The following is a 26224-nucleotide window of genomic DNA, read 5'->3' as shown; positions in this document are numbered from 1 at the left end:
CTGCTCCGTTCTGCTGGCCAAATCGCTCCAACACGGAAGACATGAAAGGTCTATGTGTGCTTCCTGCCGATGGCCGATACCTGCCTCCCCTCCATTGGACGTCCTGAGTCCTGTTGCCTCCTATGCCGAGCCTGCTGCTGCTGAATAGCCCAGCGCCTGTGCCTCCGCACAGCCTCTGGGATGATGGCAACCCTCAGGGCTGTCATGCATGTGCCCTGCTGCTTGTTGCCTGCTCTTCCACCATTTCCACATGTCGTGTCGCAGGATGGATCTCCATGCTGACCACCTCTGCTGATCCTCCTTCGACTCCCGATCCTGGCAGGGATGTGGTCTCTACCAAACTGGCTGCCAGGGTTGGGACAGGTACACAGAGAACCCCAGTGGTATCTGGGCCAGAAGACGGCAGGGAGGATGACTGGCGCAGAGAGGAGGAAGACGAGGAGGGGTCACATATGTGACCAGCCCATGCACCCATTGCGATACCAGGAAATATGCTAGACAGTTCACAAGACGGCAGATCTCCTCGTGATGACGTGCAAGTCCCCAATTGGAAGCCTGCACATCATCACGGATGGAGTCTGCCCATCTCGTGATACCAGCTAGCACAGGTTGTACCCTGTACTGAAAGGCGACATCTGCAGGCATTGGTGTTTCCGTCTGGGTGGCAACATCCGCCACCTGCTGCTGGGACCAGCCTGGGGCATGCTGGCAGGTGCATACTGGTGCAGTCACAGTACCAGGGACAGGATTAGGCACTGGCCCTTCCACAGTGACCTGCACTGCCTCTGGTCCCTGACCCTGGACTGCACAAGTCACACCTACGTCATCAACCCGCCGGGCTGCATGAGCTGGGCTGATGTGGCCTCCTCCTCCTCTCCCTCCCCCACCAACCCGGATGCCTCCCCACTGCCTTCCACAGTGTCATGCCCCTGTGCAGGCTCACCTGTCCCTCCCACCACTGAGTAGTCCTCCACCACCTTCACCCTCTTGTACATACCCTCAGTAGCTGCAGCCATTGACTTGGATGCGGCACCAGTCTCCTCACTCCAGGAAGATGACAGTACCTGGGAGGCAGACAGGGCCTTGCGTCTACGCCTCGTGGAGGCATCCCTGGTGCCGGGCTCTACAGTGCCTTCTCCGCCCTCTTCGATGTGGATAGTGAAACATAGAACACAAACATCAGGGTCCTGAACACATGTGTGTTTATCACAATGCTAATGTACATCAGTGGCACTGTCACAGGTCACAAGCATCATCACCGTCCACTACAAACACTACACACTGCACAAGGAAGTTCTATTCACACACATGCACAATCATGTCTCTCATTCACAATAGACATTCACATCCTTGGACAAGGCACTGGCAGCACCTCAGAATTGTTCATCCAGCTCACACGCATCCTGGGTCATACACGTCCCATTCACACACATCAACTGACAGTCATGAAGCAGGCCAAAGAGATATCATGTCACGGTGCATTTGAGGGCAAATTGGCAGCATGAGGCAATCACAAACCAAGAACTCAAGTAACATACATCCCGGGGTGTTAGCCAGACATACACTCACTACTCAGACACACGCACATGTACACCATGCATGTCCATGATGTTGATGTAAGCACCCATATGTCACACTCTCTCGCATGCCCCAGTCCAGAAACATGTACGCAAACATGTGCGTGTCATTGCATTGCAACACTTACACTATTGATGTGGCACACGCGTGAATGATCTCAAATGCAGCACTGTCAGGGACATGCACACAGTCATCTGAAAATGAGGCATGCCAGACATAAGGCCAAGGTGCAAACTCCAGCCACACATCAATATGCACATGCACTAAGGTGGACAAGAACACATGAACACTTACCAGTCGACTCCAGACGGAGCACCAACTCAAAGACCTGGGCGTACATCTCTTGGTAGAAGTACTCCAGGATCTTCATCTCATCAGTGGTCAACCGGCCCCGGCGCCCCACCTGATCATCACCAGCCTTGAGGAGATGCAGGGCCTTGTTGAGGGTCCTGGACTTGAATTTTCCCAGTGCTTGTGGACATGATGGTAGTCGCTGGGTGCCACCCGCTCTACGTTGATGGCACCCACGATGTCTGCCCAGAACTTCTTTCGTCTTTCATTGCCGACTTGCGATGGTCCGGGAAAGAGGGCATCATGGTGCCCCAGGACTTGCTCCACCATGATTCCAACTTCCCTGGGTGAGAAGGTGACAGCCCTCTGCCTCTCTGCCAGGCGTTTGCCACTTGCCCCAGATGTTGTTGTGTCAGACATGGCAACCCCCGAGGTAGGTGTGTGTGGGCAAGGTGGTCCTGGGGTTGTGCTGTAGAGCGGTGGTATGGCAGTTGGGAGTCTTCAGGATCAACAGAGGTGGTCACAACGACAGGATCACTGGCAATGGCTTCAGAGCAGGCACCAAAATGCAGGGCACGTGGGCAGCATGCACACAGAGTGGGTTGGCAGCAGCCGATGGCTCGTAGGAGGCAGCTCGGGGCAGTTGGAGGCAGTTAAATTGGCAGGTAGACAGGAGCATGGGTCTTCTGTGTTACTCGCATGGCCAGCCAGAAACAAAGTGACGCTGCACGTGCGGAAACAGCACATATGCATGAAAGCAGAGGAAAGGTTCTAAGTGTGTAAATTACATGACACATGCTGAATGTTGGGCCTGGTGTTCCGGATCGGGAGAAAGTAGAGCGTATGAGAGCCTCACGCGCTTGGAGAGTTATAGCGGACAGACGTGGGGACGTCGTTTCCACGCAATCTCTTCACTGCGTGCAAGCCTCTTCTTTTGATGGGGGATTGCCTCAGCGCACACGCGCATGTACCTTTGAGGCTGACAGTGAGTTGCGTACACATTTGCAATCAGTGTGTTGCCTCTGTGTGTCGTGTAACCCCTTATTTAACATCATTGTAGCTTACATGTCCTTTACGTACGTATTTTTGATGTTGCTGGGTGCCACAGCGTACTGCGTTAGGTTTTTTCTTTACATGTGGGCTGCAGAGGGGTCGTATACATGTTTTATTTTCTTCATATTTGGGGTTTCTGTGTGTTACGCTGCCCGTTTATTTTTTCCCCAGGGGTTACATTGAGTCTTGATGGGGCACACTGGTATGTTTGACATCACATACACTGCCCCCTCACTCAAATTGCCCAGGACAATCGATAGCTGCACCTCCCATTGCACCATTCCATCTGTGCCATGACTGGGAGAGCAATTAGTGGGAAGGGAGGCAAAGGTAACAGAGGTGCCCGAGGTGGAAGAGCGCCTGAGGTGTGTGTGGTGGCGCGGGTGTCTGGCCCCATGCAGGGAGAGCAATGCCCCCCACCCAACAGGGTCAGGAAGCTGTAGCAACCACCACCCAGCCTCCAGCTCACTCATGCATGGCTGTGATTCTCCCCGTCCTGGTCCACGGAGACGCAGGGCAGATGCTATCCATGCATTGAAGGGGAAGGGAACTGCTATGCAGCGTCATTGCACTGGCACCCAGGGTCCAGATGCAGCAGTGTCACCTGCTGTACGCACTCACCAGTGTCAGGTGGCTGCAGGGGCAGCTGGGGCAACCACCACCCAGCCTCTGGGTCTCTAATCCATGCCTGTGATGCTCCCTGTCTCGGTCCATGGAGATGCAGGGGCAGATGCTATCCGTGCATTGAGGGGGAAGAGAAATGCTGTGCAGGGTCATGGCACCAGCACCCAGGTACAGCCACCTGCAAGGGCACCAAAAGTCACATCATGTTATGTTATGTTAACTGTATTTGTTTAGCGCACGTTCGCCCAGGGGCAGCATGGTGCTGAAGAGGCCAGGAGTAGTGGATCTTAAAAAAGTAGGGTATTTAGTTTCTGATGGAAGGCATAGTGATCAATGGTGTCTCACAAGGGAAAGGGTAAGTTGTTCCATGCCTTGCGGCGGCGACCGAGAAGGCGCGGCACCCTTGCGGGCTAGCTTGAAATGAGGTACTGCCACCCACAGGGTGGGTTGTGAACAAAGATTACGAATAGGTTGGTAGGGAATGAACTTAGCTTGTAGATATTCTGCTCCCATGGAAGGCTTGATGCACTATGCACATGGATTTAAACAGAATTCGATGACCGACGGGGAGCCAATGAAGTTGCCTCAACAGAGGAGTCATATGGGCTCCGAAAGGTGGACGGATGATGGATCTAGCAGCCTCTTTCTGAAGCATCTGCAGATGTCTGGTTAGATAGGTGGGCTATGCCAGATATAGAGAGTTGCAATAGTCCAGTACACTAAGGACCAGGGCAGCCACTATCGGAGCATGACTGGCTGCAGGAATAAAAGGGAGGACCTTCCAAAGAACCCAGAGTTTAAAATGGCCAGATTTACAAATCACATTTACCTGCTCATTCATGGTCAAAGTCACGGAGAACCGCACTCCAAACCTAACTGATAGGACCGGTGTGGGTATGGGGCCATCCAAAACAGTTGAGGAGTCGAGGTACCCACAACCAGGACCTCAGTTTTACTGCCATTCAACTTAAGCCAGTTCAGTGTCATCCAAGTTCCAAGTTCCTCCAGACATTTTCTTAACCTGCTGGCTGTTTCAGATTTTGTCAGGTCCAGCCAGAACAGAATCTGGGTATCGTCAGTATATGAATAAAAGCCAAACCCATGAGATTCAATGAGGCGCAGGGGATATCTTATATAAATGTTGAATAAGATAGGAGACAGTGCTGTGCCCTGAGGCATTCCACAGACAGAAGATGGGGGCAGGGTCTGAGCAAAAAGGAGGAAGAGAAACTGATTGAGATGATCAGTAAGGAAGGCTCTGAGCCAGTCAAGTACTTGACCAGAGATACCGGCCTTAGAGAGCCGGGAGATAAGAGAGTGGTTGATGGTATCGAAAGCAGCTGACAGGTCTAAAAGCAGGACTGCTCTGACAGCGCCCTGGTCGAAAGCACAACAGGTCATCCAACACTGAATTTAAAACATATTCAGTGCCTCTGCCAGGCCAAAAACCCAATTGAAATGGGTCGAGAAACTGGGAGAATTCTAGAAACGTGGATAAGAGGGGGATACTAGTGCCTCCTAAACCTTCATTAGAAATGGCAGAAGTGAAATAGGGCGGTAGTTGGACAGCACTTCGGGGTCTAAGGAAGGCATTTTGAGTAGAGAAATCACCAGAGCATGCTTAAGTGAGCACAAATTGTTCCAGGGGCAAATGTGGTGTTAACTGCTGAGGTAATATGATTGATTAAGTAAGCAGACATCTCCTGCAGGAGAGCTAGAGGTATAGCATCTGCAGGGGATGCAAATTTTAATTTCTGAATGGCACCCAAAACTTCTGAGTTATAAAAAAGAGGAAATGATGACCAAGAGCCTACAGTGGTGCGGGGAGGGGTCTACTGGCGCCCTAACAGCAGTAATTGCCGTCACATCAGCTTTTATATTGTCCCAAATGATAGCTATTTTGGACAAAAAGAAGGTAGAGATGGAGTCACAGAGCTCTTGAGAGGGCGAAACTGTGTATTGTCCTGTCTTAGGCGTGGAGAGTGATTGGACTAAATCAAATAAGGCTTTAGGTTTATTGCTAGCCCTTTCCACGGTCTGACCAAAATAGGCTCTTTTAGCATTTACCACTTCTGTGTGTTAGGCAGCAAGAGTGCTCTACGAAAAAGGAATTTAGAATTGGGAGAGTAGCATAGATGCCACTTTCTTTCGGCCTGCCTGCACCAGAGTTTGCTTTCCCTCATTTTTTGTGAGAACCAGGGTTCCGGAGGAGGACTACGTTGTTTGCACAGCTTATACGGCACCAGTGAATTGGCAGTTGATGAGAAGGCATCTTGTAGTGTAATCAGGGAGCAGGTTGCCACAGTGCTGCAGTGGAATCGTAGCGAGCTAATCAGCTCAGGCTTAGATACACCTGTCCAACTGCGTTTACGAATAGCAGGTTTCGCCGCAGTAGGCGAGGGAGCTTTAAGAGGGATGTAAAAAGGTGCCAGGAAGTAATCTGACCATTTCAGAGGGACAGAAGTGGCAATATCAGCATAAGCGAGAAGGGTAAAAATCAGATCTAATATGCTGCCGCCGCTATGAGTAGGAGCGTGGACCCCTTGGAGGAGGCCTAAATCAGCATTCAAGGTTGTAAAATCAGTGACAGATTTGGCGGTGGCGGGATTAGTAGGCAGATTAAAATCCCCAATAGTGATTAGATAAGGGTATTTCACTTTTAACTCAAGCCACAAATGCTGGGAATTCAGTGTAGAATGCAGTGTCAGCCCCTGGAGGCCGATAGACCAGCAGAACTGTCAGAGTGAAAGTGGAAGAGATTGAAATGCGAGTCAGGATGCATTCCATTTTTAGGGAGTGCTTGGCGAGCAGAGTAGTGACTTTGTAGGTTTTGTGGATCAAAGCCACCCCACCACCAGGATGGAGAGATATACAATCCTCATGCACTAGCGTGTAGTTTTCGGGAAGAGATTGGACAATCACGGGGCCCGATGTGTCTCTGAGCCAGGTTTCAGTTAGGAAAAGAAGGTAAACCCCTTACAGGACAGGAGATCGTAGCAATCCATATGATGAGCAACTAGGGACTGTGTGTTGAGTAGAGCACACTGGCTAAATGTGCTACCTTCTTAATGATAGGGGCTGTCCCAAAACCTAAAGACCAATTAGTATTGACTGGGGCATAGGATAGCAGTTCACTATGCTTTGCCCAGCCGGCAGTATCTAGGGCTCCCGGGGAGTACTGCCCCTCCCGCACCTTCCACGCACGGACGGACACAGACTGGCTTGCCTTAAGCATGCCTTTGGCGTGCTGCTGGCGTTCCTGCTGTGCCCGTCTGCATGTGAAAGCACGTGAGGACTGCACGTGAAAGCAGAATCCTGAGATAGAACTCCACAAGGAGTATGATCTTTCAGTAGAACACAACAAGCGTCAATAATACACAGTTTTAAAAGATACTTTTAGCAGCAATCAGGGATAAAATAATAACGATTGGAGTGGCTTCAAAATGACATGCTCTTCAGAGCAGCCTCACCTCTCCAGCAGTATGACCACGGCACGGTGCTTGAATGCCGAAGCGAGGAGGGAGGGGAGGCTGAGCCTGCCCCCTCAGCGATAAAAGAAAGGGGACTGCGCGTGAAAGCAGCATCCTGAGATACAACTCCACAAGGAGTATGATCTTGCAGTAGAACACAACAAGCGTCAATAATACACAGTTTTAAAAGATAATTTTAGCAGCAATCAGGGATACAATAATAACGCCTGAAGTCGATCTAAAATGACATGCTCCTCAAAGCAGCCTTACCTCTCCCATCAGTGTGTGATGCCACAGCCCAGTCCAGCAGTGCTCCAGCCCCTACTGACCTAAGTGGACCCAGCCACTCAGGGAGTGCACAGCCTCTTAAGAAGGCAAAGTGTGCAGTAGGCAAACAGGCTCAGTCCCAAGGCATGGCACAGGAAACCTGCACATCGAGGAAGAGGAGCTTTAGTGATGAGGAGCTCCAGGTCCTCATGGACTGAGTGCAGCTAAACCAACAGGACATGCTTTTGCAGTTAGGGAGCACACATACGCCTACACAGCGTACGGCCCACTGGCAGTGTGTCGCTGACCTTAGTAACACCTTGGGCCATGAGAGGCACTCAGCTTCTGTCGCAATGAAGCATTGATATGACCTGCAGCACAGAGGCAAAGGTAAGATGGGTGCCAACTATGCCTCTACTCTGGTGACTGGAGGTGGGTCACCAGAAGAGGACGATGAACCCACTCCACAGGAGGAGATCATAGGTAGTATGATTGATGTGGAGCAGACCCGAGATGTGGGAGACCTGCCTATCTATGAGGCAACGTCTGGTAAGTGGTGATGCGTGTGTCCAGGTCATGTGTAATAATGCTTGAATGAAGTGTGTTGGTTGTCTGGCATTTCTGGCTGCATTAGCATGAGTGCAATGGGTGAACCATGTCATGGTGGACTGACACGTGCTCATTGACCTGCAGACTGCATACGCACAATGTGCTGCACACCGTGACGAACCCCATCACCACACCTGCTCACTCCTTCCATATCACTCTGTCCAGGCTCTCTTGGCCCTCTTCCTGCTCCAACATCTGATGGTGGATAGCCTGTCACAACCTTACACTCCACACAACCTTCTCTCCGCTCATCTTTGACGGGTCACACTGCCCGCTGCACCTCCTCAGGGGTATTCCTATGTTCCTCTGATTTCCTCAGTAGCTCAGTGTCTCCAAAGGACAGGTTATACTTATGGTGGGGTACTGCAACACCCTATGGCCAGTTTCAGTGTCTCTACTCTCTTCCCTCTGAAAGGCATTCTGACCTGGGCAGTGCAGATTGTCTTTTTGTCTTGGTGCCAGGTATTGTGTCTCCCTAGGACTGTGATGATGGTGCTGGCTCCCAGTGGCTACAACTGTTCATTGTCAATCGCTCTGCATTGTCCACAGGGCCTTATGACTCCTGGTGCCACAGTTCCTTCAACTCCATTTTCCTGATTTGCTTCCTTCTTGTGGTATTTGATCATCCCATTCCTACTCCCTCAGGGTCAGTTACTTCTCAGAGCAATTAAGTGGTAGTTAATGTAAAGCTTCAGCTGGGGCCTCCCTCTGCTACAGCTGCATCAATGACACTGGAGGTGAACCTTCTCTGGGTCTGGGGGCTCTTATGATCCTTCCTCATGTGTTCTGATTCCTCTGCCTCCTCTCTCTTGCTGGAGTCCTGGATGACTGGGTGAATGCACTGGTCAGCTGCCCACACTATGATCTCCAACACAAGCCTCTGAGCCACCAGTTGTACCCATGCACTGCCTCCCTGCCATACTCCACACCCTGTGACTGTTAACTGTATCCCTATAACCGTCTAGCAGCTGTTGACAGCGGATGTCTGCACATACACTTCCACCAGCACACCACATTTTCATTGATGATAATGTAGTTGTATTTATTTGGTTTGCCATTCCCATGTATTGCACTGCCCACTCCCACTTAACAACCCCAGTTCTCACCTTCACCATGCCTATTCACTCGTGTGATGTCAATGTGAGCTGGCCTCATGGGAAGGGCATCTCTGGCTTCACTCCATTCTACCACCCTTGCATCATTGCACCGTGTGACACCTGTGTGTATTGAGTTTGTGATTTACATGTCATGTCACATCCATTGTACATGGCTCTGGAACAGTAGTCAGCAAGTCACATCTAATGCAGTATTACAGATCAGGCATGGCTATGGTACGTGGCATATGTGTTTTCGCATCTGTGATGTTGGTGGATGAACTATGCCTATCAGGTGCTCATGTGTGTTGCAGGTGCTATGCACCATGCACTACAGGTTGTATTTAGCCCTTCCACACAGGTCCATGGCTGCTTTCATGCTAGCCTTCACTTGCATTGACACTGTGTAGGTGCGGGAGTTTGTGCCATGGCAGGTTGATGTGCTACATGATGACATTGTGATGCCTATGTGTGTGGTCTATGGTATTTACATGGCTCTTCATTTTCTTCCTGTCCATGTGCAGGTGATGAGGCACTAGATGCAGACGAGGAGGAGGAGGAGGGACAGGATAGTGTGCCACGACCAACCACCAGTGTAGGACGTGGTGTGGTAGCCCATGAAGTTCCACTGGTGTTACAGGCCATCCTGGCCCAGACTCAGTCTGAGTCCGCCACTGAGGAAGCCTTAGGCTCTGGTGGTGAATCAGATATGGATACCTCTGTGGTGTCGCAGTTTGACGGTTCTGCGTACATCCTTGGCTGCAGAGTGTCGTGCTGACAGGGAAGCCCTGAGGTCAGAGCATAGGTCCCTCAGGACTACACTGGCTGCACTTGAGGCAACCAGCAGTAGACGGTCTGAACAGCAAATGCAACTGATGTCTCGTACCATCACGGAGGAACTGAATGCATCTCGTGAGGTGTTGTATGGGGACCTCCGAGCCATCATGTTTCAGATGCAAGCATCTCACTCCCACATGGCCACTGCCATGGAGGACCAGACGGTCAGAACAGCAAATGCAACTGATGTCTCGTACCATCACGAAGGAACTGAATGCATCTCGTGAGGTGTTGTATGGGGACCTCCGAGCCATCATGTTGCAGATGCAAGCATCTCACTCCCACATGGCCACTGCCATGGAGGACCAGACCAGGGCTATGCGTGGTTATGCTCCCTTTCCACTACCACATTCTGATGCAGCACCAGAGGGTGGTGACAGCAGCGATGGGTCTCCTACTCCATCATAGCCATGTGGCACTTTCACCCATTGAGGGTTCTTTTTGGACATCCACATATGTGGTTGTTAATGTGCACCCTGCACCTTCTCCTCCATGGGATACCCCCCACCACCCCTAGTCCCCTATGGGAACTTTTGTATTTTTTGTATTAGTTTTTTGTTTATTGTGCATTTATGTGACAGTGTGTTGCTTTGTGTGGCAGCCGAGGGCATTCACTTGTCTCATGTTGGTGTGTGTGCCATGTTGGTGTTTGTGCCTTGGGTCCAGACACATATGCCACTCCTGCTTCCCCTTTCCATGGGCTTGCTAGGAGTGTGGCATGTGAAAGTAACTTACACAGTGGCATTGGGCTTCCATTTTATCTGCGGGAAGTCTCGATTCCGACCTGTGTATGCACCCCTAGTGGGATTCATGATTGTTTGTCCAGTGCATGGTTGTCATCATTTTATGTTCGTACATTGAGATGCATCCTTTGTTCATGTTCCATCTTCATGTATTGCCTTGACTGTCTCCATTATTGTTAGCATTCATGCTGTATACCCTTCCATGGCCCCCTTTGGTTAGCAATGCCACACAAATTTGGAAGGGTGGAATTTAGAAGGGTGGCATGCGCAAGTCAACACACATTGAGGCACATGTGCATTTGGGTATAGTCACGGTCAGAGAGATTAACTATTGAGTCCTGTGTTTCTGGTTTGTTGTACTATTGTACTGGCCATTTGATGTTCCTGTGTACATGATTATATTGATGAGTGAGTTATTTGTGGACCTTTTAGATTGATAGTTGCACGCTTTGTGGCAGTAGCGTTATGTGTTGACCATTTATTTCTCTGTTTAGACTTTGCATGCCATGGCATGGTGTTTCAAGCAGGCGACATGACATGTGGGAGGGTTTAGGTGACATACCGGCATTTAGATGTGTACTTTGTACTGGCATACTCAATCTTCCATGTGTTCCTTTTGTGCACACCAGATTGAGATACTTTTAGTACTCAGGGATGCACGCAATGTAGCACTTCCGAGGACACATTCTCAGGGTGTTAAGGTTGGGACAGATGATTGTCCCTTTGTCATCATTGATTGTGACCTCGAATGTGCCAGGCCTGTGTGTGCTCCACAGGGGTTTAATTTTAGGTGAAAATTTGTGCCACAAGCTGGGTACGGGCAGCCTCGCCACGTGCCCCTTCCACTCCCATGCGCAGCCACCGTGCATGTGGTTGGGGATGTGGGGGCACCACCATGTCCACCGGTACCCCACGCCATGTTGCAACGTTGTGCAGGACACATGCTGCCACAATGATCCTGCACACTACTGGTGGCACATATAGTAGCTCACCACCAGAGTGGTCAAGTGAGCAGAAGCGTGACTTTAGCACTCCAAATGTGTGCTCCACTATGTCCCTAGTTGCAATATGGGCTGTGTTGTATCTTACCTGGTGTGGTGGGGTTCCGTATTGGCGTCATCACGTAAGTGTTCAAAGGGTAGGCACTGTCCCATGTAGAGTTGAGATGGGTTGTCAGTGGTGTGGTTTTGTCTGTGTGAGACATGCATGCATTTGCAGGCCCATTTGTACTCACCAATGAGGCATGTGTTGCCATGCCTCCCAGCTCCCAGGGCCCACTGTAGGGGTGACATTCTGAATATGAAACTATCATGGGTGGGCCCCGGATAGTTGGCATATACACAGGTGATGATTCCCATGGCATCACATACAATCTGCACGTTGATGGAATGCCGGTGCTTGCAATTGTCATAGATGTGCTCTGTGGCCCTAGGTGGACATAGAGCCACATGGGTGAAATCAATGGCACAAGCACTTTAGGGAAGTGCACCACCCCGTAAAGGTCCTGGACCACAGCCTGCCTTTCTGCGGGTTTTCTGGGCATGTATATGTACCTGCGACTGAGGGGCGTGCAGTCATGATTGCCAACACCTGGTGTAGGCAGCATGACTGCGTGGCCTGTTAAATGCCCCTGACAATGGCAGTTGTCTGCTATAATTACCCAGTGGCCAAAAAATGCAGTACATTTGCTCAAGGTGCTCAGTGCTTGGGAGCACAGGGTGGTTGATGTGAGGTCATCTTCCCAGTCTGTGACCAGTTCTAATATGATATGGGGTGGGAACCTTTACCTGCCAAAGACCTGGTCATCAGGCATCCCAAAAAGGCTCGTCCAGTGTAGAAAAATGCATGCCCTGGGTATCCTCCTCCTCCTGCGGTGTTCCTTCAATCACTGCTGTGAAGAAAGGGACATTCATCATAGCTGTATACGCACGTTTGTGTTTGCATGCTCTTTTTATACATTGTTTTTTATGTGCTGTGACACTTACGCCTCGTTTTCCTTGGCGGACAAGTTTCTGGGCTAGCGCGTCTCCTTCCGCGCGCAGGGGAGCCCTATTCAATTCCATGAATACGCATTGTTTGTGTGTGTATGGGTGTTGCAAGTATTTTACTGTGGTACTTCCCACGTAACGCCCACATTTACGGTTGTTGTTCTTCATTCCACGAATTCCGCCCCCTTTTTAGGGACTGCGCTGGACGGTATGCGCCTTCGCTGGGCGACTCACACAAGGTGTTCGTGGTGTCGCAGTGACGTGTTGGACCTGCACAGATTCAGCACCTGTCTGCGGTAAGCCACACGCTATGTGTTCCATGAATCAACAAACGGGCACTTGCATGCGTTTTGCACGCTTGGGCCCGTTTTTCAGAGCTATATTAGTCTATGAATCAGGCCCATAATGTCCATTTGGTTATTAACAATATAGTCCCCTACGTCCACTGTATGTTTGTCCAAGAGCCCAGTATTTACAGAGTCACTTTGATAGGACTAATCGGCCGAAAGCCCCTACCATATTCGTACCAACCTAAAAACCACAAAGGAAAAGCTGACAACAATCAGTTATACCCAAAATCAAAGCGGCCAAGAAAAGAGGCTGAATATTTATGTATATCTGAAATACGCGTTGCACAGCAATCTAGTAAAACTATAGGTACAACTCACCTGTTAAGTATGGAAAAAGCCATCAGCGCCAGTGCACCGCGCAAACTTGCTTCACGCTGACGAGCCTGATTGGAAAATAAATACTACCCGGAAACTACAATCCCGATGGAAAATGTAATTTTGTATTCGGGAAATGAAGTACACAATACAACAATTAAATGTTCCTGGTACAGACGGTACCTAGAAGTTACTCAATCACACAGTAAAATATATAACACAGTTTCAAAAGCAAACAACTATGCATACAGTTATGAGTTTTAAAATTCGCTAAATAATATAAAAGCAAATTGGCCGTATTGAAAGAGTGCCTACAAGGTTTCCTGTCCCTGGTAAATGGTAGTTGCAGTATCTAGTATCTAGCAATGCCTAATTGCGCAATCTAGTGAACAGCCTGCAATACGATATCTTTTAAACTGAAACACAAGCTAAATAAATGCACATGAGGGGGAAACAAGCAGACTTACTTAGAATAGTGTGTAATGCATCTACATTTGTTGAATTCCTCTTGTTGAAGTATTCTTGGTAGTAGTAACTCTTCTCTCACTAGGAGGGTCACCTTTTTCACAGATCGTTCAATTACATTCGGACTATAACCTCTCTGCCAGAATCTCTTCCTCAAAATATAATATTGCTGTTTAAATTAATCTTATGTTCTGGCAATTCTTTATGCCCTCACACATTCTCCATATGGTAAAATTATTCAATATACTTTTTTTTGTTAGCACATAACATGTTATTTGCCTCTGCAGGTTTTCTAAATGTATTGGTTTCAATGTCATTGTTACAAATCCCTATTTCCAAATCTAAAAAGGAAATCTTAGCCTTATTGTAAGTCAACACACATTTTATACCACACTCATTTACATTTAGAATCGCTACATAATCCAGCAAATCTCGTTCTGTACCTGACCATATCATAAATATATAATTTATAAAACACCACCATGTAATTACTTCCTTCACCTGTTTTTGTAGATGTATATCTCTTCCAAGTATCCCATTAACAAGTTTGCTACTGGTGGGGAACATTTAGACCCCATTGCCACTCCTGACAATTGCTGGTATATTTGACCATTAAAGAAAACAAGCTGTTCTTAAGTATTAACTTGGGCAAATCCAGTAGCATGTTTTCTTTCCCCAAAAATATGTTGCTGACGTTTTATTGTAGAAAGATTCAAATGCCTTAATAGCTAATTCAGGTTCAATAGATATATATAATGCTACGACATATAGTGTCACCAGCCAATAGTGTGGTTGCCATATAATTTGTTAACAACTGTAGTATATGCATGCAATATCTTACATATGAGGCTGTTTCAACATAGGATTTAAAGAACTATCTACAAATTCAGAAATGGGCTCCATTGCTGAACAGATTCCATTTACTATTGGTCTACATATAGGTATTTTGTAAAAATGCTTTGAAGAGAGGGTCTCAGGAATGCTCCTCCTCATCCCCATGAGCATGACGGCCAGAAGAGTCAACGATGCCCGAAGTCACTCTTTTACGGACAACCCCCAAGTGCACCACTGACTAGCACATATGCTCAGACAGACATTCCAACCCTATCCAGTGCATGTCCTCAAGTATACAGGTGACTCAACAGTGATCGTGGATCCAAATGCACAGTTCTGTAGACAGAGGACACATGCATATACATACTGTCAAAACTTTTATTATTTTTCTCATAAACCAAATGCAGTAACGCTAAATGCAAGGCAACAAGAGATCCTGTGCAAGCTTGCAGATGCTTATGGCCACTAAACCTATGGAACTACAAGAGTATGGGCCTCCTCACGAGTTGGGCGGTAAAGCCGGCGCTAATAGCGCTGGTGTTATTAGCCCTACTGCCAAACCCACCGGTGCTATTAGCGCCGGATCACGGGTTTGGCGGAACGGGAACTCCCCATTGACCATTGAGCCTATTCAGGAATTCCCCATTGGGTTAAATGGGGAAATTTCATGCTTTTACCGCCAGCGGTTTTCCCACCAGCGGTAAACGCGCCGAAAATCGGCAAAATCTCGGCAGATTTCCCCCCAGCTCAGAGCTGAGGGGAAATCAGCCGAAGCCGTGATTTGGTGGACCCTTAAATCCAGCAGTAACAATGCTACCGCCGGATTTAAGGGCTACCGCCAAACTCGTGATGATGCCCTATATATGGAGCCTGGTAGGAGCATGTAGGACTAACCTTTAGGAAACATAGAACAATATAAGCGTGTAAAAATCACATTATAAGTCTAAGAAAAATTACAGAAGGCCTCAGCTACAGGACACCAGACAAGAGAAGCAGGTTCAGGCTGCATGAAGCGGGAAGGCAGAGCTCACAATCAAGGTCAGAGATAAACCAGCACATTCCAAGCTCCAGGCGACCAAGGGGCCAGCTGCTGGAAAACTGAATAAATCCTCATAAATGTAGACCCAAAGAGCTCAATTTTGGGGTCCACAATCACGTGATGTGGCTGCACTAGACAATGGTTACTCACCCATGGTGGGAAGACGAGGCATTCTCAGCAACCCAGAAGAGAAGTGAAACAAATGTTGCAATGTGGAGCGTACTCTCATAGGCAAAAGGTGGTCTGCTACCAGATACATTTGGGGTACATAGGGCCTCCTTACGACCCAGGCGTTAACCATGGCGCTATTAGCGCCATGGTTTACGCCGGTACCTTACCGATTCCGCCATGATGAATGGCGGAATTACTGACCCATTCCAAGGTTGGCGGGGCAGTTATTCCCCATTCACCATTGGCCCTTCCCCATTCCCATTTTTGCCCCCATAGGGCTCAATGTAAATGGGGAAGGCGGTAATTACAGTACCACAAATTGCGGTACCATAATTACCTCCAAGGTCCCTTTGCGGGTCCCGTCCTTAACGGCTGGTAAAACCAGCCGTTGAGGGAGGACCCGCAAAGGGACCTCAGAGTTGAGCGGTAAGGGATTACCAGCACCAGTGCCCTTACCGGTACTGGTAATCCCTTACCGCCCAGGTCGTTATGAGGCTCATAGTCTCTTCACATCACCTTGAAGATGTGTGCAGGGGGTTGAGAACCGAGTCGGATTCCATGCCTGGGAGACCAGTTCCACCAATTACGAGACAGAAATCCAGGGGTGGACGGCCAAAGGGCAAGGGCTAATGGTAAGTCACCACCTCTTCAACAATGTAATAGATAGTTTCAGGGGGAAGGGGTAGACTAGCCACCTGACATGAGACAGCCAATCAACTAAGACACCTATAGGGGATCCATAGGTTATACTACTCTGAGCACCCAACCAACAACGGGATAGTTTTTTGGGGGGAGGGCCCAGGTGATGACACCATGTAGCATTAAAACTGTGGAACGTGCCTTGTGAAATTGAGATGTACTGGAGAATCTTGATTGTCCTTTATGATCCCTGTCAGTTGTTTTTGTAATAAAGAACAGTTCTAACTTGCTGTTGGCTGAGTCCTCTGTTTTTCTGGGGAGAGGGTTGTTGGGTCCTTGGGAGCCGAGCAAGTAAGCTCCTAGCCATCCCCAGACCTCTGTTATACCTGGGTTTTTTACCAACAAGATGGTAGCAGAGGATGATCGATGCTATGCCCATTCGGCACAAAGCCGCCTCTCCCGCCATAGCACCCGGAGGGCTGCGCGATACCTCGCAGGTTTTAAGAAGATGGGGAAAGCATGCCCTGTGCAGAGACCATATCTCGGAACGTGTCAGCCACCTATTTGAACTAACATTTTCTCTGATGTATAGGTTTTTGGATTAAATTACTGATTGTAATACAGAAAATGTCACTTTCATTCATTGAATACCTCTCTTGTTGACAATTATGCAGCTTCTTTTTAGAAAATGCCTAATGGAATAATTACTTAACCATCAAATGATGGGATTGTAAGGTGTTCAAGGAATGGGAGGGTTCTGTTTTGGATCCTCTTTCTTCTGTGTAATTGTGTTTTTGTGGCTGTGTGCCAGGGCCCTTTTTCCTCCCCTGCTCCTAAAACCGTATCCACCATTATCTCTTTTGAGCTACAAAACAAGTTAGATGTGAATTACCCTTAGGTGTGCATCCGTAATTCCCTTTGCATGCTAAGCCAACAGGAGACACTGGGGCCAGTGTCCCCACATTCTGCTCGGTATGCAGTCTTTCCATCGGAAAAAGTTCCATCAAAACTTTTTCCATCAAATTTCTTTGAAACGAGAAAAAGTCCATTGAATGCATATTTTTTGTAGGGTAAAGGATTAATTTTGTTTGAGGTGGGTTTTTAAGGTTGAGGTGGGTTTTTAAGGGTTCAAAACGGGGGGTTGGGACCCCGCCATAAAAAATGAATACATTTAAAAAAATGCATTTGATGGACTTTTTTTCGTTGTAAAAAATTCAATCAAAAAATGCTTTGATGCATAGCACCCTCTCCTGTGATTGAAAATGCAGAGGACACAGAAGGGTATTCAAATCCAGTATTTCAAACTCCACCATATACCAAGGGGGAGGGGCAGAAAGGGGTTGGATAGACCGACAGTGGAAAGGGAGCATGCAGTGAGCCACAGGCAAACTCTAAGGAGGGCCTATGGGGCATAGCCTCAAACGAATGGGTAGAAGACTATGGGTGAAGCAGCAGGGGTGACAAAAGAGATGGAGGGCTTTAAGGGTGCAGCAAAGCAAGAAACTGGGCAGAGATAATGGAGGAAGTGAATAGAAGGGAGAAGGAAGCAGATGAGAGACATGAAAGAGCGCATAGAAACAAGCAAAAAGAAGAAGAGGAAGAGCGGGAGCAGCACGAAAAGATGAGGAGGGAGCTATCGGAGAGAGAAAGACAAATGCAAGAAGATGAGAAGGAAAAGCAAGTAATAAAGAGGGAGCCGAAACAGTGGGAAATAGAGCGAATAGCAAGAGAGCATGCACGCAAGGTAGAGGATGAGCGCGCAATCAGAGATATAAAGACATGGTCTACAGTGAGCATGGGAGATGACAGAATGGGAGGGGGTAAACGAACGGAGTCAGACAGCACAACTATACAGAATAGGACTACTGCCACATCGGACAGGACAGGCATGGTGTCCTGAGGTTGAAGGGCAGGCAAGACTTGCTTGACATCGACTTCACAGTGAACCCCAACACAAACATGACCTCTAGGAGACTGAGCTTCATGGAACATTTTTGCGGTAATATGTACACCGATTTGGACAATGATGCAAGGAGTAGTGGCAATGAGGGAAATGGGCAACTTAAGCATCTGTGCTTAGGGAAAAGTGCAGACAGAAGTGTGAATTGGGACCTGGGAAAAGGAAAAGGGAGATTTAGGGGAGACAATGACAACGGAACTTCGAGGTCAGTGGACGAGTCATGCAACTGAGATTACCTGGTCCCATTTGACAAAGGCTTCGGGATCTCCCAGGGCAACAGAAAGGGGAGTCACCTAAAGCATACACTGACATTAGAGATGCCGACAGTCAGATTAGGCTGATTCAAGCAAGTAATGAGGAGGTAGGCTTTACACAGTTGCCCCTTCTGGAAAAGGGAGGGGTCGAACTCAATATATACCTTGGAAGCACGTAGACAAAGAGAACTTGAGGTGTAGGCTACCCTCATTAGCCACAGGTGCGGGCAAATGGATATATGAGATGGAAAGAATGACATTGGGACAGAAATCACAAGTGGGGAACATAAAGGACAACCAGTGACAATCGTTGGGGAGGCAGCTGAACATGTATGGAAAAGTGCAGGGTACCCAGGAGTAACCACCCAGCACATGACACACAATGGATCACCATTTGCAAACTGCACAATCACCAGACACATCAGACATTACTGCGATTTTGGCATGCAAAATAATGGGGGAAGACAAAGACCCCTTACACTATATTCAGATGATTCAAGAGCTTGGCGCCTTGAAATACGAGAACTATGGGACAAAACAGTGATGTTATCCAACCACATATTATGCCAAGGCCTACCAGCACTGGCTACAGACAATTAAGAAATTAGTAGACATGGAGGCAAAACCTTGACCGGAAATACAACACATGGTAGTACACCAGTGTAGGCTAATACAAGAAAACACAAGGAAACAGCATCAGCAAAGGAAGCACAAGGAAGCAAAGTTAGTACATAAGAAGTTATCCAAATATGCCATGGAAGAGGCAGTACTGACAAGCACAGGAGGTCAGTAGACACTGCAGCCACAATATGCACCGCCGCCTGCGGGGGGAGCACTGATGGGGCGAGGGAACATGCAGCTTGCATTTCGAGGAAGAGGGAGTATACCAATAGGACGTGGGTATGGTAAAGAGATACAACACAACCAAGGGGGATTTCCACGGGGGTTTCAAGGATATGAGCAACAGATACAGCAAGGCCCAGGGGGATTCTATAGGGGCTTCCAAGGGCAGGGGAGGGAGCCACCACAGTGCTGGGTATGCAGACAGATAGGGCCCATTTCGAGAGTCTGCAGAAGGAGGGGGATGCCACAGAATAGGTGGATGCAATACCAGCCAGCATACCAAGGGAAACAGAATGAGTATTACACACAGGACCTAACACAACAACAAGGACTGGCACCGAGCGCATACATGCAGCAAGACCAGCCCATGACACAGGCACTGCAGATACCAAAGTATTTGCAGTTACTAAAGATGCTCCAGTTGCAAGGTAACACACAGCACCTGTACACAGCACAGCTGGTGCTGCAGACACAGAATAACACACAGCCAAACAACTGGACTATAGCATGCATGGACTCCATAGTGACGGCCCCCATTAGGAACCTAGGAGAGGTCACCATGGTAGAGAACAATCCATTTCTAGGGAATGGGATGTCCATATACCCCCCAATAAGACAGCCCACAGACGGACTTCATGTGTTCCATCATGTTGATTACACCGAACCCTGCAGAGGAGCCACGCATAGGGACCATGATAGATGACAAAACGTTTTCCTTTCATGTGGACACAGGGGCAACTAAATCTTGCATCCGGGTAGCGAAATATTGAATATCAGGCAATGCCATAAATGCTCAAGGATTCCCTGGGGCTACGGAAGTGGTTCGTTCTGCAGACAATATTACACTCTCTATAAGGGAGCATGATCTATCGTAGCCCCTACTTTACTCTCCACAGCCACCGGTAAACATACCGGGGAGAGGCATTATTAGCAGACTTAACATGACCATTTAATTCACGGATAGGGGATAGTGTGCTCCACACCAGAGATACACTCAGAGATACACTTTCTCAACGTGATGGAAATCATTCAAGCTTATTGTGGGCAAAACGTACAGAGGGGGGTGACAGTGTATGAGGAGCTGTTGCAATATGGGACCTAGATTTCAATAGCATGGCTCCCAGGGATACAGGGGAAGATGAAGCACATTCCAAATAAGTGCTTGATCAGACCAGAGATACCATTGGATGAAGTAGAAGGGACAATAGTGCCATTAGAATTAGAGGCAGTAATTGTAGGAGATGAGTGGGTGGTAGTACATGAGACAGGTGACACTGGGCTGCCATGACAAGCAGTGATCAATGTAGCTGAAGGATAGGCTGACCACAGTGACAGATGAAGACATATTCAGGGATAAGAGATCAGACCATGAGATGGTCTTCTCAATGAGCGTCACATATTGGGTGAGGCTAAATTACAGAGAAGTACCACAGAGAAGGATATGGCCAAGGTATACCGCATCTCATGAACCACTAGTCCCTATGATGTGGGTCTTTTGAAGAGGGTGGGGGCAGCGAAGATTAAGATGAAACCGGGAGTGATTTCACAGTGAATAAAACAGTAACCACTCTCAAGGGAGGCAGACAAGGATATCTATGAAACCATGGCAGCCCTAGTGAAGCAAGGCATGCTAGTACCATCAGAATCACCATGCAACACAGCAGTGTACCCAGTCAAAAAGGCAACGGGGGGTCATGGCATTTTGCACAGGACTTGGGCCCTGTTAATCATATTGTAGAAGCTTCTGAATCCAGCAACAATTTTGTGCAGCATCCCGATGGAAGCTGCCTGTTTCCCAATCATAGATTTGAAGAATGTGTTCTTCTCTGTACCACTACACCCAGACTCACAAAATTTGACTTTTTGTTTCTATATAAAAATAAGAAGTGGAAACATACAAGATTTCCTCATGGGTACTGTGAATCATTGTCCATATTCAACGGGGTCCTTCAGAAGGACCTAGGCAATGTACAGATGGAGAGCACAGGCATACAGTAAATAGATGACATACTGATCTGTAGCAAGGCAGAGGAACAGTGTAGACATGACTCAGTACACATGCTGACAGTGTTAGCAGACAAGGGATACAAGGCCAAAATGCAATATTTCCAGACAGAGGTGTTTGTCATGGTCATTAGGCAAGAGCCTAGTCCTCCACTACAGACAAGGTCCCAATGGACCCAGTCTTGGTGCCTATGGCACCAAGCTCATTTCAAAGTGTGCTCAGCACACAGAATATCAGGGGCACATGCAGCAAGGCTGGGCGGGCCCTGACTACCACTGAGAAGGCATGTGCAGAAGACAGAAGGAGGAGCTAGGTGGGGCCACAAGGCGGAGCCTACAGGGAGTGGCTGGGGCCAGGCTATATAAGCCGGCCCCACCCAAACACTGGCGCTTGTCGTTAGTTTGCTATCAGCAACGTAACACTCACTGCAGACCAGAAGAATCTTATCTGATCCAGCACCTGCGCTCCCAGTCTCCGGAACCCTTTGCCACCTACCTGACTCAATGCGCGCACTTCCAGCCACCTCGACCATTTTACCTGGAAAGCTTCATCGCCGGAGGCCTTGTCACTCGCTTCCTCTTTACAATCGATGCGCTCGCCTTACCTGAGATCGCACCACCATCGGAAACACAGCCATCTGCCTTCACTCAGCAGCCGCAGTGCAAGCCTTACCTGTGATCGCTTCGTCGCTGGAAGCCTCACCATCAGCTCCCGACTTGGCTGCAGTCAAACTTACCTTTCCGGAGTCCTCGACAGGTACAACCCAACAACCTTACCTGTTCCGCATTCCATTGACTTAGGACCTTCTTTTGGTGCTGTCTCCACGCAAACCTGCATCTCCAACCATCCTCAGAAGCCAGGTATCATTCTCCAGCCATCGCCCACCTGCCGCATCTGCAAAGAGAGTAAAAGACACAAGGTGAGCGATAGCACAGACTTTAATCTGTTAAAGCGGCATAATTTACGAACTTGGTGCAGTCTCAGGAATCCCCAGCTTACCTACCAGTGGTGGAAACTCCCGGAGCTGCTTCCTTTTGCCATCACCCTCCTGGGTCATCTTCATTGCTACAGGGGGAAGAAAGGACAACATACCCTTACGAACAATAAGTGTCATTACAAGGGCATGGACAATACGAAATACGATTGTGTTGGAAGCAGCCTCTGTCTGTATTGGAAGGAGCGGAAAGAGTGAGGTGCAGCTTGACACGTCGGCCTAGGTGGGATCACTTATGGAGGTGCTTTCCTCTGATACCTTGTTCAGTGGCTGGCGAGGGAACGCACACACGAAGCGAACAAAGCGACGCAAAGCAGGGTTGCCGGGAAGCAAGGAAGCAAGGAAGCAGGGAAGCCAGGAGCGGAGGAGCGATTCCCGAACTCTGTACGGAGGCTCCCTGCTTCTTGCACCCAGTGCGACTTTCCCGTGTTACTCCTGCTTTTGGCACAGCGCCCCCCCTCGCAGCAGCCCCTGGGATCCCGGACCCTGCATCCCATTTGCTCGCCATACGTGGCGGCCGCCAATCTGCCCGTGGAATTTACCGGGAGAGGTTACTCCCTGGTTGATAGGTGGGTGTGCTTAGGAGCACCCTTTAGGAGTGGGGGCCTGGAGTGCAGACTCCAAATACAGACGGCAGGTTTAGCCTGGCCTGCATTCTCTGGTATTTGCTCCCCCTGGGGTTTGAGCTATAGGAAGGGTAGAGGAGGGGTCCAGAGTGGCCGGGCCTGGTGGCACTAGATGTGGGTGGAGAACTGCATACACTGCCTGTGTCTCTGGCTGTAGATCTGGAGGTGGACCTGCCGATGTGTCTGTAACCACTTAGGTTCCTAACCAGGAATCAACCCAGGGGAGTAGCCCCCCGCACATCTTTGCACTAAGGGGGCACCGGCAGTGAACCGGAACAGTGTGTAACGGCCCGGAGACTGTGGGCATGGGCCTTTGATTCGGGCTGGTAGATCCTAAATTCTGTATCTGAAATACCAGGACGCTCTAGTGGAAAGAATCATCGTAGGGGTGATTGCTGGAACCAACCTCCCCTTCTTTCCAATCACTGTGCTGATTATCACTTTTGCCGAGAGGCAGGATCACGATAAACTAACTCTCAACGGCTAGTTTAGCCACTCTGTAGTCATGCAGCAGGGGAAAAGAGCTCACCATTCAATTTACAATCTACGGAAAATCAAGCCCAAACCTGTGAAGGAATGTAAGGAGAATAACAAGAAAGGTGACAAACGCAAGAAGAACGCTAAAAATTCTATACCGGTTACGCAAGGAGCTATCACAGATTTCTTTGCAGTGAATGCTCCCCCTGAAATAAATTCCACCATCAATGAGGAAACAGCTGTGCCAGGCCCTAGTGGTAATATCTCCTTAAATACCACAAACTTTGAAGACATAGACAACAATTCATTGCTTGACCTCTGCTTAAGAGGAAGGAAGGAATGTCGTCACAGATTCCCCAGAGGGTACCTAGCAGCATAACATCTCCTAAGGAAAAAAACAGTACTCCTTTGGGTGTGCATAATCCTGAGGGTAGCAGCGGTCGCCTGTCTGCTTCTCCAAATCTAGCGATGGCTTCCATGGAGGATGGACCTCAAAATGAGGCTGAGGATGACAACAGTCCGCATCCAAGTTTATCTGCTGTAGCCGAGCTTCAATCTTCGTTGGCCTCCCTTCAATTTGCGCTTGAAATACTTCTGCAAATGTCAGGGCGCATTCTGACAAACACCAACACCATCACCATGGCGCTAGATCTTAAGGATTTCCCTAGAGACGATGCAGAAGTGAATCTATCTGACGCTGTGCATATAGCGGAAGAGACGGAACAGCAGGAAATCACTCCCGAGAAACTGCTGAAGTTTCTACGCCCAATGGGAGCACCCAAGAGGGGGATGTACCTGCAGTGTGCATAGAGGATTTGGAGCTAGCACAAAGTCCTTGGGCTCCCCCTTCTCGGAAACAACGTAGATTGGCCAAGAAGGCACTCAAAAATAAGAAAGCTACAATGAGTGCCCCACTCCCAACTGATAGACCACGGACTGCCCCAGAAACTCGCTCAAAAAAAAGCCAGAAAAAGCGGCGGCCCAAGCGGCAATGACAAAGGGTCCCCTTTCAGACTGGCTAGTACCGGGGGAGAAGTCCATTGTGGTGGACCTAGACGAAGCCTCGCTGGTGGACTCTGAACAAAACCTTGACTTTGGTACTCCCATATGCTCTGAAGAACCCTATGGGACGGGGGCAGCAGGAGAGCCACCAGAGCCTATACGGCACCGACAAAAAAGCTCATTGGAGGAGTGCAACCAAAACCGCATCTTCTTTATTAAGAATCTTTATCCTAGTGGAAAAAATCCCTGGCTGTCACGTTCTGAGTTCCTAACCAGACTTCATTACATTCCTCAACTTCGAGTTTTGAAATCAGAGGATTTCTTGTTTATTGAATCCCTGCAGTCCCTAATTCACATGTCTCAGCCATACATTGTACTTTTCTGGCCTCTGCGCAACTAATCAGAAACTTCAAAGAAGAATTGAGGGAAATTGACAACGACATTGATGTAGATCCGCAGGAGAGGGATCCACTCGACGAACCTGAGATCATTGATACATTTGCTCCCCCAGCCAATGAGCCCAAGCTTGTGGCAGCGGAGAACTCTGCCTTGGTTGAAATATAACAAGTTCTCAAATCACTTTTGGAATACCTCCCACGAGTACTGCAGAACCATTGATGTTTTACTTTAGTTTCTTGGAACTGTCGAGGCTTTGCGCATCTTTTGAGGCCAGAGGGCTCAGTAGACTTATTGTCCAAACACAGCTGTATTTGTCTCCAAGAAACTTGGTCATTGGACCCCCTATTGCTTGATGGTTTTGTTACATATCAGTCACTTGCTAAAAGGGGTGATAAGGGCTGCCCTTTTGGGGGTTTACTTACAGGGGTGGTTAATACGGTCATCTCACAAAAGATACAGTGTAAAGCTGAGGACTACCTGTTGGCGGTAGAGGTTGATTACTTAAATGAAGGTGGTCTTTGTAGATTCTTATTGCTTAACCTCTATAACCCCCGGGTGCTGTGACAAGAGAACCTCTACAAGAAGCTATTCGGGATCTATTGTCTACTTGGTCACTGAGGCCTGGCAACATAGCGGTAGTGGCTTTGGGGGATTTTAATTGCCATATGACAGGTGACCTTCTTGTATCTCCTAATCTCGACCTCATTGCAAGTTGCCTGATGACCCATGGAAGAAGGGAGGGTGAAGGGTTAGGCTGGCTGCAATTGTTTGACTCATGAAATCTCACCATGATTAATGGTCGTACACTGGGAGATCGGCCTGGGAAACACACTTGGACTAATGGTACATCGTTCAGTACCCTGAACTACATATTTATGTGCCCTGAAATGCAGTCCAGAGTTGCTGACATGAGTGTATCTCCCATTAAATGGAGCGACCATGCTTTACTTATTTGCTCACTCCGCCTCCCCTCCCCCTCCACCTCTCATTCTAATATTGGTAGTATTCAAACCAATTGTTCCGGCACTAGAATATTCTGGTCGGAGAAGAACATAAGAGCGGCTACTGAAGCTCTTAAACCCACCGCTTTATGGGGTCTTCCTCACTTCGATCTCATGAATGTAAATGACATAGAAGATTGGATCCGGGGATTCTCTGGCCTACATGCCACTATAAAAACGAGGCATATGTTAAAGCTCGGGGACAGAAATCTCCCCTATAACAAGGGAATTCGGGATGCCAAGAGAGGGTATAGAGCTGAGATGCGGGGTCTCAAGAACACGAACTTAGTGGGAGC

The sequence above is a fragment of the Ambystoma mexicanum genome, chromosome 6p (assembly GCF_040938575.1).
Source record: "Ambystoma mexicanum isolate Mex_15411 chromosome 6p, UKY_AmexF1_1, whole genome shotgun sequence".
Lineage (NCBI taxonomy): Eukaryota > Metazoa > Chordata > Amphibia > Caudata > Ambystomatidae > Ambystoma > Ambystoma mexicanum.
Note: the sequence above shows the minus strand (reverse complement) of the source record.